Source organism: Ochotona princeps, chromosome 12 (genome assembly GCF_030435755.1).
Source record: "Ochotona princeps isolate mOchPri1 chromosome 12, mOchPri1.hap1, whole genome shotgun sequence".
NCBI classification, from domain to species: domain Eukaryota; kingdom Metazoa; phylum Chordata; class Mammalia; order Lagomorpha; family Ochotonidae; genus Ochotona; species Ochotona princeps.
Window position 1 is genome coordinate 51,558,505 of NC_080843.1, and position 11,375 is coordinate 51,569,879.

Here is an 11,375-nt window from a genome sequence, read left to right on the forward strand (position 1 = left end):
TTGATTGTTTTATTATTTATTTATTTGTTTATTTTTAGTGGAGAGGCAGATTTACAGACAGAAGGAGAGACAGAAAGATTTATGATCCTCTGGTTCACTCTCCACATGGCCACAATGGTCATATCTGAGTTGATCTGAAGCCAGGAGCCAAGGAGCTCCTTCTGGTTCTCCCATGAGGGTGTAGGGTTCCAAGGCTTTGAAACAGCCTCTGCTGCTTTTCCCATGCCATGAGCAGGGAGCTGAATGGGAAGTGGAGCAGCAGGGACAGGAACTGGCTTCCATAAAAAAATCCTAGTGGAAGGGAAAGATTAAGGGAAGGATTAACCAATTGAGTAATTTCCCCAGGCCCATGTTTTATTGATTTGTTTTTACTTATGTCTGTCCTATATTGTTTTGGTAAAAGTGTTGAGATCAATTCACATTTGCCATTCCAACTTTGTTCTTTGTGTTTTTTTTTAAAGTTGTTTGATTTATTCTAATTCCTTTGTATTTCCACATGAATTTTAGAAACAACTTGTCAGTTTGTATCAAATTTTTAAATCCTACTCAAATTTTTTATTGCTATTTCATTAAGTCTATAGACCATTTTGTGGGAAAATTGTCAAAATTGAGTCTTCCAACTCATAGAGAAGATAAAGCTACTTTAAAAAGTGCCTATGTATTTAGGAATCCTCTCTATTGAACACATAGAAAGAAGAACAGAGAAAGCAGATCTCTGCTTTGAGATGATCATTCTGGAGTCCTTGACATTGGCACAGTCTCGCAATGTATCTTTAAGAGCAGCCCTGCAGGGACCAGGCTCATTGTGTCTCTCCCTCATAATGATCTCAAGAATGTTTGGTGTTGCCATGGCCGCGGAATTCTTATTCCCACATTTGCCTGTTCACAGCAACAAGCAAAGGACTTGGCGGTAAGGGTCTCTGAGTAAGGGCCCCCCCTTCCTGTCCCTTACCTCTTCATTGGATAATATTACCCTCTCAAAGGAATGAAGGCTTTATAGTGATTGTGGGGAAGGGTGGGAGAGAGGAGGGGCTGGTTGGGAAACTCTGGGGCTCATAGATGGTAAGATAGCCTTGTGACGCTTCTACCAGTGGTGGCAAGAACATTAATTAATATTCCTCTATCATATGGGGAAACTCCTCAGTATTTCCCTTTGGGACCACTGATCAACTAAATAGATACGGGCAGGTAGTTGAATAAAGATTTGGCTTGACAAGCTTGGGTTTTAGAGTATCAAAATAAGAAAGGGAAAACCCTGACATAAATACACACATACAAAGAAGCCATTATTCTGAAAGGTAGTAGAACAGAAAACTTCCATCAAAATCTTAAATTTAACTTATTTTAGAAAAGCCTGTAGGGGTACAGGACAGACCTACAACATTCTGTTGTCTCCAGCCTCTTTGGAGCCCTTGCAGAGGGGTGGGAGGGGGTGGTCTGGGAAGGGTGGTCTGGAAATCCTACTCCACCCTGGCTCACCACGATTCCAAGCTCTGGAGTACCAGTCAGCACACTGAGAGCTTTGGGATCTCCACTCCTTCTGCCTAGTGCTTGCACTCCTCAGTGGTATGAAATTTACAGTTGCTGTAGCATGGGTCCAAAACTCAAAGCCAACATTTATGCTCAAATTGGACTTTCCCTTTCAAGACGTATTCCTGGGCCCAGCACAGTGGCCTAGCAGCTAAAGTCCTCGTCTTGCAGGCATCAGGATCCTACTTGTGATCTGGGAAAGCAGTCGAGGATGGCCCAAAGACTTGGGACCCTACACCCGCATGGGAGACCCAGAAGAAGCTCCTAGCTCCTGTCTTTGGATTGGCTCAGCTCAGGCCGTTGCATTACTTGGGGAGTGAATCATTGGATGGAAGATCTTCCTCTCTGTCTCCTCCTCTCTGTATATCTCTGTCTTTGCAACAAAAATAAATAAATCTTGAAAAATAAAATAATTTCTTCTAAATTTTTTTTCTTTTCTTGCTAAGAGTTTAGGGACTTACATTTTGGATACTTCAGTGTAGATATTGTGCTGTTTTTACCTGGCAACATGATTGGCAATGTTGTGTTTTCCAGTGACTTCCAATTTTCTTGCATGCAATAAATTCTGAGAATTGTCAATCTCTTTTTCTCCCACTTCTTTGATTTATTCTAGAGACTATTTCAGGACAGAGATATAATAAGTCACTATGATGATACCAATACAGAATTAAAACAGGTTTTGTTTCACTTTCTGGAATCTGTATAGTAAGGGGATAATCTTTAAAATATCTGTACTCGGGTCCAGCGCAGTGGCCTAGCAGCTGAAAGTCCTCGCCTTGAACGCCCTGGGATCCCATGGACTCCGGTTCTAATCCCGGCAGCTCCACTTCCCATCCAGCTTCCTACTTGTGCCCTGGGAAAGCAGTTGAGGGCGACCCAAAGCCTTGGGACCCTGCACCTGCACGGGAGACCCGGAGGAAGTTCCTGGCTTCTGGCTTCAGATCAGCGTGGTACCAGCCGCTATGGTCACTTGGGGAGTGAATCATCGGATGGGAGATCTTCCTCTCTGTCTCTCCTCCTCTCTGTATATCTGACTTTGCAATAACAAAATAAATCTTTTAAAAAATAATAAAATATCTGTACTCAAAAAAATGTTTTCTTCTACTTTTTGAACTAAAACACCAAAGAAAAATACAGAACACATGCTTTACAGGATTGATAGGATTACACGGTGCTGTAGATTTCCTATGATTATGGATTCAGAAATGCTGGTCTATACCTAATATTTTCTGTGTTAGAATTTAGAATTTGAGAGATATGACAGATGTCAGAACATGTTGAGTATGATATAAGCAAGTGCTTTTTTCTTTCTTAGACCGTGGATTGTTTGGATTTAACCGGATGGCGATATCATGAGGAAATTCAAAAATAAGATTTTGTATCGCTGGCTATCTGAACAAAATGATGATAAGTAAGTAACACTATTCACATGCACTGAATTTTAAACATAACTTCTAACTTTAGTTAATGTGTTATGGAAAACATGCATTCTTTCTCACTAAATGTAAATTGCATACAAATGAAATTCATCAAACTCACCTTATAAAGATTTTGTTAATCTACGCTTGGAATGTCCTTAAAAAAAGATTAGTTTAGATGGTATGATATGATGTACTGTTAGCTTTGTGCTTTTCCTGTGGGGTATGTGGTTGTCCTGTTGGTGGATACTCGGTGAAGGAGTGTCAGCTCGTGTTCACCTCACGAAGCCATTCCAGAGAGATGACACCACAAGAGTTTCATTTGTCTTGAAACCTGAAATGTTGTTAATGACCACAGTGAAGGTCACAAATAGTTTTTTATTAGTGAGACTAGTGGCTTACAAATTAGTATGAAAATGTTACAATTGGATAAAAATTCAAAATCTGTGAATTGGATGTATTATATGGGCAACCTACCCTTGCAGAACTAGGACATATGAACCTGAGGCCTGACAGCATTGCTGTTAGGGATACCAGAGACTGTCCCTTGTGTGCTCCCATCTCCAGCCACTGGCTAAGAGAATGTCTGCCTCTTGAATAGTGGAAATGTGTTGGAAATGAACTTTGAATGGCAGGTGATGCTTGGAACACCTAACATGACTCAGTGGACTTATGAACTGTGTGTGGCTACTTGTTACTGGACGTTTTGTTAAATGTAGTACATCTATAAGTGTGGTAGATTTGTTCTGGAACCTACTTTCTTTATAATCTGGTAGTATGACTGCTAGTATGACTATAAAGGTGTAAGTTAACCTTCACCTACTTCTGTTATAGCCACTCTATTTACCAAAAACGTTTCAAGAACTGAGTATGGTAAGTCAGTCTGGGACAGTTAACAACACTCAGCCCTCCTTTGAAAGCATCTGATTACCTACTTATTCAGGTATCATAGGAGACAAAGGTAGTTGCATCTGTGCTCCTAAGCAGCTTCTCGTTTTTCAGTATTTCAGGCTTCATACATTATTCTCCCTGAAAGCAGTTCAGGTAATGTGTGTGGATGTCTTATGTCCATGCATTTGGTGCCCCAAGCTATCCTGGCATGTCAGCTGGATCTGAGGGGTCATGTGAATATTGACCAGTCTTTTTCCTGACACATCAGGAAAATCTGGTAGTCACTCAGTGAGGCTGCATGTGTCAGTCAATCATATTCTCATCTATTTGGTTGTCAGAGCATTTTCCTCTAATGTGATTTATCAATGTACAATCAATCCTGTGCTCTTCCTATTAAGAAATAGAAGATATCTGGGCCCGGCAGCATGGCCTAGCGGCTGAAAGTCCTCGCCTTGAACGCCCCGGGATCCCATATGGGCGCCAGTTCTAATCCCGGCGGCAGCTCCACTTCCCATCCAGCTCCCTGCTTGTGGCCTGGGAAAGCAGTCGAGGACGGCCCAATGCATTGGGACCCTGCACCCGCCTGGGAGACCTGGAAGAGGTTCCAGGTTCCTGGCATCAGATCGGCGCGCACCGGCCCGTTGCGGCTCACTTGGGGAGTGAAACATTGGATGGAAGATCTTCCTCTCTGTCTCTCCTCCTCTCTGTATATCTGACTTTGTAATAAAATAAATAAATCTTTAAAAAAAAAAAAGAAATAGAAGATATCTTATAGCTGCCTTTCTTTTTGTAAAGGGCCATATATTTTTTTTTTCTAAGACCTATAAGCCATGCCTCAAAAACAGCAGAAGACCAACTTAAAACTTGAAAGATTCATTTCATGGATTCTCAACCCAGTCAAAAAGTATTTGGTAATCCAAACTCCAGTCTTCCTTTCCAAACAGGGTGGAAGAATGATGTAATAGTCACGTCTATCTGGCTTTGGAGCCTGATTTTGAAGTTCAAAACTGGTTTGTTAGGACAAATAAATACAATTTTTTGTTTGTTTGTTTGTTTGTTTTATTTTATTATAAAGTCAGATATACAGAGAGGAGGAGAGACAGAGAGGAAGATCTTTCATCCGATGATTCACTCCCCAAGTGACCACAGCAGCTAGTGCTGTGCCTATCAGAAGCCGGGAACCAGGAACCTCTTACAGGTCTCCCACATGGGTGCAGGGCCCCAAAGCTTTGGGCCATCCTTGACTGCTTTCCCAGGCCACAAGCAGGGAGCTGGATGGCAAGTGGAGCTGCTGGGATTAGAACCGTGCGCATATGGAGTTCCAGCGCGATCAAGGCGAGGATTTTAGCCAGTAGGCCACTGCGCCGGGCCCGAGGACAAATAAATACAATTTAATAGGATGTTTCTGAAATGTGGTTCTTGCACTTTTGTCAGAAAGAGGTTTGTGGTCAAATAAGTCAGAAACCTCAGCATATTCTGGTTTTTTCTTAGAGATTCACAGTATTTACAAAATAAATATGTCCTGGTTCTGTGGTGTAGTGGGCTAATCCACCTTCTGCAGCTTATGGACCCCATTTGGATATGAGTTCAAGACTTGGCTGCTCCACTTCTGATCTGGCTTCCTTCTAAAGCACCTTGGAAAGCAGCAGAGGATAGCCCAAGTACTTGAATTCCTGAATCCACATGAGAGACCTGGATGAAGCTCCTGGCTCTGGCCAGGGCCTGGTTATTGTGGACTTTTGAGTGGTAAACAGGCAAATCTAAGACCTCTCTCTTTGTTTCTCTCTCACAGACATATTCTGCCTTACAAATAAACATTTTTTAAAAATAGATGTATAATCAATTTCCCAGACTTACATGAACATTGGAAGTCAGGAAAGTATTATGGATAAGAATTTTCCAGTCTCATCTCTACTTCTTATAGCCTGGTGACAATGGGCAAGTTGTTCACCTTCTATGAGGCTGATGGCTTTCATTTGGCAAGTGGGGATAATAATACTATAGACTACAGGATTAAAGCATTTAGAATGTTACCTGGGAAATAAGTCATGATCTGTACCTGATCTGTGTGCGAGAACAAAGGCCACTGGGTCATCAAGAACTCCCCTTTCGCTTGGGCTCGCCTTCCCAAAGTGGTTCAGAAAACCTCTGTCAGCCGCGTTGCTGTCAGGGCAGCCTGGGATTGAAGCCCACCCTCGGAGGCAGCACTTCCAAGCGCCTTCTGGGTTTTAGTGGAAGATACAAGCACACTGTGTATTTGTCATGTTGATTGGAATCTGTGATTTTCCAGGACATCACAGGAATGGATTATGTTACTTTGATGAGGGTTTCTGTGCATTTAAAACTGAAAATATGTATTGATACATTTATACTATTGTCACTTACTAATTCATATTATATGACATTTGGTGAAGAGGGCAAGTTGTCTGGGAAATGGTATTTGACATGATTTTATGAAGTTGGCAGGTGCTAAGTGTATTTTGCAAGTGTCTTTGTTTAAAGATGAGGAAATTAAATTGTGAAGAAAGAAAATCACCCTGACTTGGTTTCTGAGAAGGCTTGATTTTCATTAGTATACCAAAATGCCTTTGTATGAACTTGTAGAAGTGGAAAGAATTATCTATTAATAGAACTGTATTAATAGTCACTTTAATCTGAATGATCTAATATAGCAAGTAAAGTACAAGGTAAGACAAAATTGATAACAAAACAATATCCCACCATATATTGTCTGTAAGAAACCTAGTTTCAGTGTAAGACACAAGTGGAATAAAAAAAGAATGGAAGAAGATATTTTATGCTAACACTAACTTTGAAAAGGCAAGAATGGTTATATTAATTTCAGAAAACAAAGTTAGGGTAAGGAGATTGTCAATTATAACAGGGTCATTAAGTAATGATAAAGGAATGATCTTTCCAAGACAATTTGGACACCTCACCCAAAAGACATACGGATAGCCAGTAAGCATATAAAAAGATATACAACATTATATATTGGTAGAGAATTACAAATTAACACCACAATCAAATACTAATACTTGTCTATTAGTATGGCTAAAATATAAAACAGACAATATCAAATTGTCAAAGATGTGGAGGAGTGGAAATTCTCATTCATTGCTGATTGGAAGGCAAATTAGTACAACCACTTTGCGAAGCAGTTTTACTGTTTCTTATAAAGCCATAGTCTTTCCATAAAACCCAGCAATTGCACTCTTAAGTATTTACCCAGTTGGATTGAAAAGTTGTGTCCTCATGAAAGCCTACACATACGTATTCCTAGTGACTTTATTTACAGTTGCTAAGAATTGGAAACAACCAACACATCCTCCAATAGTGTAAAAACTGCTGTGCACATACAAGGGAATATTGTCCAGCACTAAAATAAATGAGCTATCTAGCCATGAAAAGATATGGAGAAACTTCGAATGGCTGAGGCTGAGTTAAAGAAGGAAACCTGGAAAAGTTAACTTACTATATGACTCTAACTGTATGACATGCTGGAAAAGCTAACGTATAGAGAAAGGGAAAATGATCAACGATTACCAGAATTTGAATAGGTAAAAGACAGAGGATTTCAAGGGCAGGGAAATTATTCTATATGATACTGTAATGAAGAACAATGATACGATGCTTCTGGAAAAATCCATAGGACTATGCAACACAAAGAGTGAACCCCAACTATGGGTTTTAGATAACATGTCAGTATTAGTTGTAGCAAGTGTACCACAAGAATACAAGGTGTATACACTTGTATAACCATATAGAATCAACTGGTACAGAAAGAATATAAAGAATATACGGGACCTTTAAGTACTTACCATTTAATTTTCTGCAAATTTAAATTTTCTCTGAAAAATAACATTTTATGAATTTGTGTGTCATCTTTGCACAGGGGCCATGCTGATCTCTGTGTCATTCTAATTTTAGTAAATGTGCTGCCAAAGTGAGCACGCTGAAAAAAAATCACGTATGCTAGGAAAAAAAATAAGGGAAAATCGTTCTGATCTTAATGTGTTTTTGATTTATAAAATCTTATGCACATAGTTTAGGCAGGTTCTGATCTACTTACTGGTTGCTAACTATGCCCAAATAGCCATCAGGGATCAATTTTTGCCATTTAAACCATAATTGTTCCAGCATTTCACCCACTCCTTTCGTTGTAACCGTCTATCAAGTTTTATCCAACTGGATCTCCCCACTCCTACACACTCATGTCCCTCTTAGTTACCAAACGTATCTAACATTGACCAAAATGATAGACTGGAGAGAAAAGGAAAGGTGCATAGTCATAATTTTGCTGCATCCTCTTGTGCCGCTCTGCTTCTGGTAACTGCTTGTATGCACATGGACACACACATATACAAGCACATGCAAACGCACACACACAGCTGACTCTGGCAAGCCCACTTGCAGGTATCTCGGCTGTAATCTATTGCTTTAATTCCCATCATGTGCATTCAGGCTTTCTTATGGATGACTTGTTTGTGCACTGACACTCTAGTCAGGAAAGAGCCTTTTTTTCCCCCCAAATTATGTGATTTTATTCTTTGTGTGTGTGTGTGTTTCTTCTTTATAGGGATGATAGTCCTTTAACAGACGTGATTGCTGGCCAGAATGTCAATAGGTGAGTTTATTTTCTCCCATCTGAGTAGAAAAGCATTTTCAAATGGTTATGACACCGCACAGTTAATTTATAACCTGACTCTGTATTTAACCTTTTGTGTTGTGGACCTAGATGTAAAAAGTGAACCACGTAGAGAAAAAAATGCTCATAGAGTGTTTGTAAACTTTAGAAACTAGAATTTTATTATGGTTAATGTTTTTAAAAAAATATATTGATGTAGTAAGGTTTATTTTGTAGGTCTAAGAATTTAATTTCCACTGTATTAAATTTATTTTCTTAGGGCAAAAAGGGGAAATATTTGTTTGCAAATATGTAAATAATTGTGAAATTTTTTTTTAGAATTTACAAATTTTTTAGAATTTACAAATTGTAGGTCAATTATAAATAATTTTAAATAAATATTTGAGTCTATGAGTTTCCATGGCTTCTGGTTATATAGAATTTAATTCTTAGCCCAGCTCCAAGTGAAGAGCTACCACAGTACAGTACAGCAGAGTCAGCAGTAAAAGGAAAGATATATCCTTATATGAACATATGCAAATGAATATGTATGGAATGCAGAACTTCTTGGAAACTGTTTCTAAAATGTTGGCAATGCTACTTTTGTATGTAACTTTTTTTTTCACCTAATTGAATAGAAGAGGAGTAGTCAGAAGAGTCAGGCTTCCTCTTGGTGACTGGTAGCCAAGACTCTTGGAAAACTATCAGATCACTTATGTATGCAACTCTAGTAGGTTGAGCAGTACTCCTTTGCTAAAGCTACTGTAACAAAATTTGACAAACTGAGTGTCTTAAATGTATTATGTAACAGTCCTGAAGTTTGAGCTGTAAAGGGAATTGTGTAGGTTCTTATGCAGGTTGGTTGCTTTCCAGATCTGTAACAATAAATCTGTTCTATAGCTCTCTCCTAGCTATGATCAGTTGCTGCAATCTATAGCATTCCTTGGCGTTAGACTCACCACACAGGTCTCTGCCTTCATCTGCACATGGCACACTTTCTGTGTGTGACTGTGACCACATTCTTTTTTTTTTCTTTTTATGAGGACATCAGTCATACCAGATTAGGAACTCACTCTACTCCAGTAGGATCGTATCTTAACTACTTACACTTGCTATAACAATTTCCAAATGAGGTCACATTCTGAGTTACAGGGATTAGGATATAAATATTCAAATGGGCAGGGGGGAGACAATATCACTTTGTAACAAAAAGAAAGTGAAACTTGAACATGAAACAGAGGAGCCCTAGAGAAAAATGAAACTAATAGACCTTAGATATGTCCTCATATCCTCAAAGGACCCATAATCAATGCCAAACTTGCTATTGGATTGATTAAACCCCTGACTTAGGCCAACACTTTTTTCACCATATCTCAAGGACAGTAAAGACAAAGAAGGGTGAAAGGAAAGAAGCAAAAGAATTCAAGATCAAGGAATTGGGTGGGGTGGGAGTGGTGTGTAAATGACAGCAGAAAAGGCACTCAGTCAATGATAGGATTACTTAAATTAAGACCATTATTATATTCACATAACTGGGAGTTTTATAACAGTCTAGCTACTAAAAAGTAACACCAGGTTTAAGCAGTGACCAAAGACACCTAGTTTATAAGTACCTATGGCTGTCTGACACAAAAAGGTAAGTTTATAATCTACTAGGTCACACATGAATTAATCCTCATCATTTAACTTATCCGAACAAAACAATGAAATGAGAACTAAAAACAGGTGAAATGATACTGGGGATCAACAATGTGGCATAGCAGGTTAAAGTGTATCTGGTGACACTGGCCTGTCACAAGTTTGGCCTGCCAGTTCCAGTCCCATTTGATTTGCTTTTAGTACAGCTTCTTGATAATGTTCCTGGGAAGGCAGTAGAAGATGGACCCATTACTTGGACACAGGAAGCCCCACTCTGACCTGTAGCTATTACATTTTGCCCCATAGGTGGGAAAAACCAATGAAGGGTAGAAGCAGCAAGAAGGAAGGCAGAATTGGAAATCTGGAGGTTTGGTGGTGTGAGAGTGATGTGCACTTGTGAACTGAATTTGAGTTCAAACAAATTCTAAAGAGACTAAGATAATGATAAAGAATTTTATGTAAGTCTCAAAGCAGGTTTTCTTGAACTAAGACATTCATTATTGGCAAAAAAAAAAAGGGGGGGGGTCTCCTTTCCGGTAGAGAGTAAAACAGCACTTTGAAATAGTGATGTGGCAAGAACTTCCAGATATCAAGAACTTTAAAATATCTTCACTCAGTTAACTCACCTTATCATTACATTTGCACAAATTTTGGAAAGCCGCCTCAGACATATGAGTCAAGATAACCTTGTACCTAGATTAACTATATTTCATCCAAGAAAATCTACTGAGAATTTTGCATCCTTTCTAACTATGTGTTTTATTTTACTTAGCCCTTCTCGGGGCAAATTGGAGCCAATGGCTGACGTCAAAAACTCCAATGTACGGTGAGTTCAGAATTTAAAATATATGAATATACAACAGAACATATATATGTGTGTATTGATACATATAAATAACATATATAAACCAAAATAATGTAATGAACACATACATAGACATGTCTGTAGAGACTGAAAGAAATGTAATGCCATGAGAGAAACAAAAGCAGTTGGGATATTTAAACTTAACTCTTGGGAATTTGCTTAGAACACAGGATGTTTTCCCCACACTTTGGAAAACTTGCATTTTTGGAGATACAACTACCCATGAGACACATTGGTCTTGTGAGGCATGCCTCTTCTAGTCAGTAGATTTGTAACTCTGAGTATGGAGAATTGTGCATCCTTTCTAACTATGTGCTTTTATTTTACTTAGCCCTTCTTTGGAGAAACTGGAGCCAGTGACTTATGTTGAACACTTCAATGAATGGTGAGTTCATAACAGAATTAG

General features: G+C 39.1%; 1 pseudogene; it reads right to left on the reverse strand.

The window, feature by feature from the left end:
- Nucleotides 1–7,693: 7,693 nt before the first annotated feature.
- Nucleotides 7,694–7,793, reverse strand: LOC118758027 (U6 spliceosomal RNA; annotated as a pseudogene).
- Nucleotides 7,794–11,375: the final 3,582 nt, after the last annotated feature.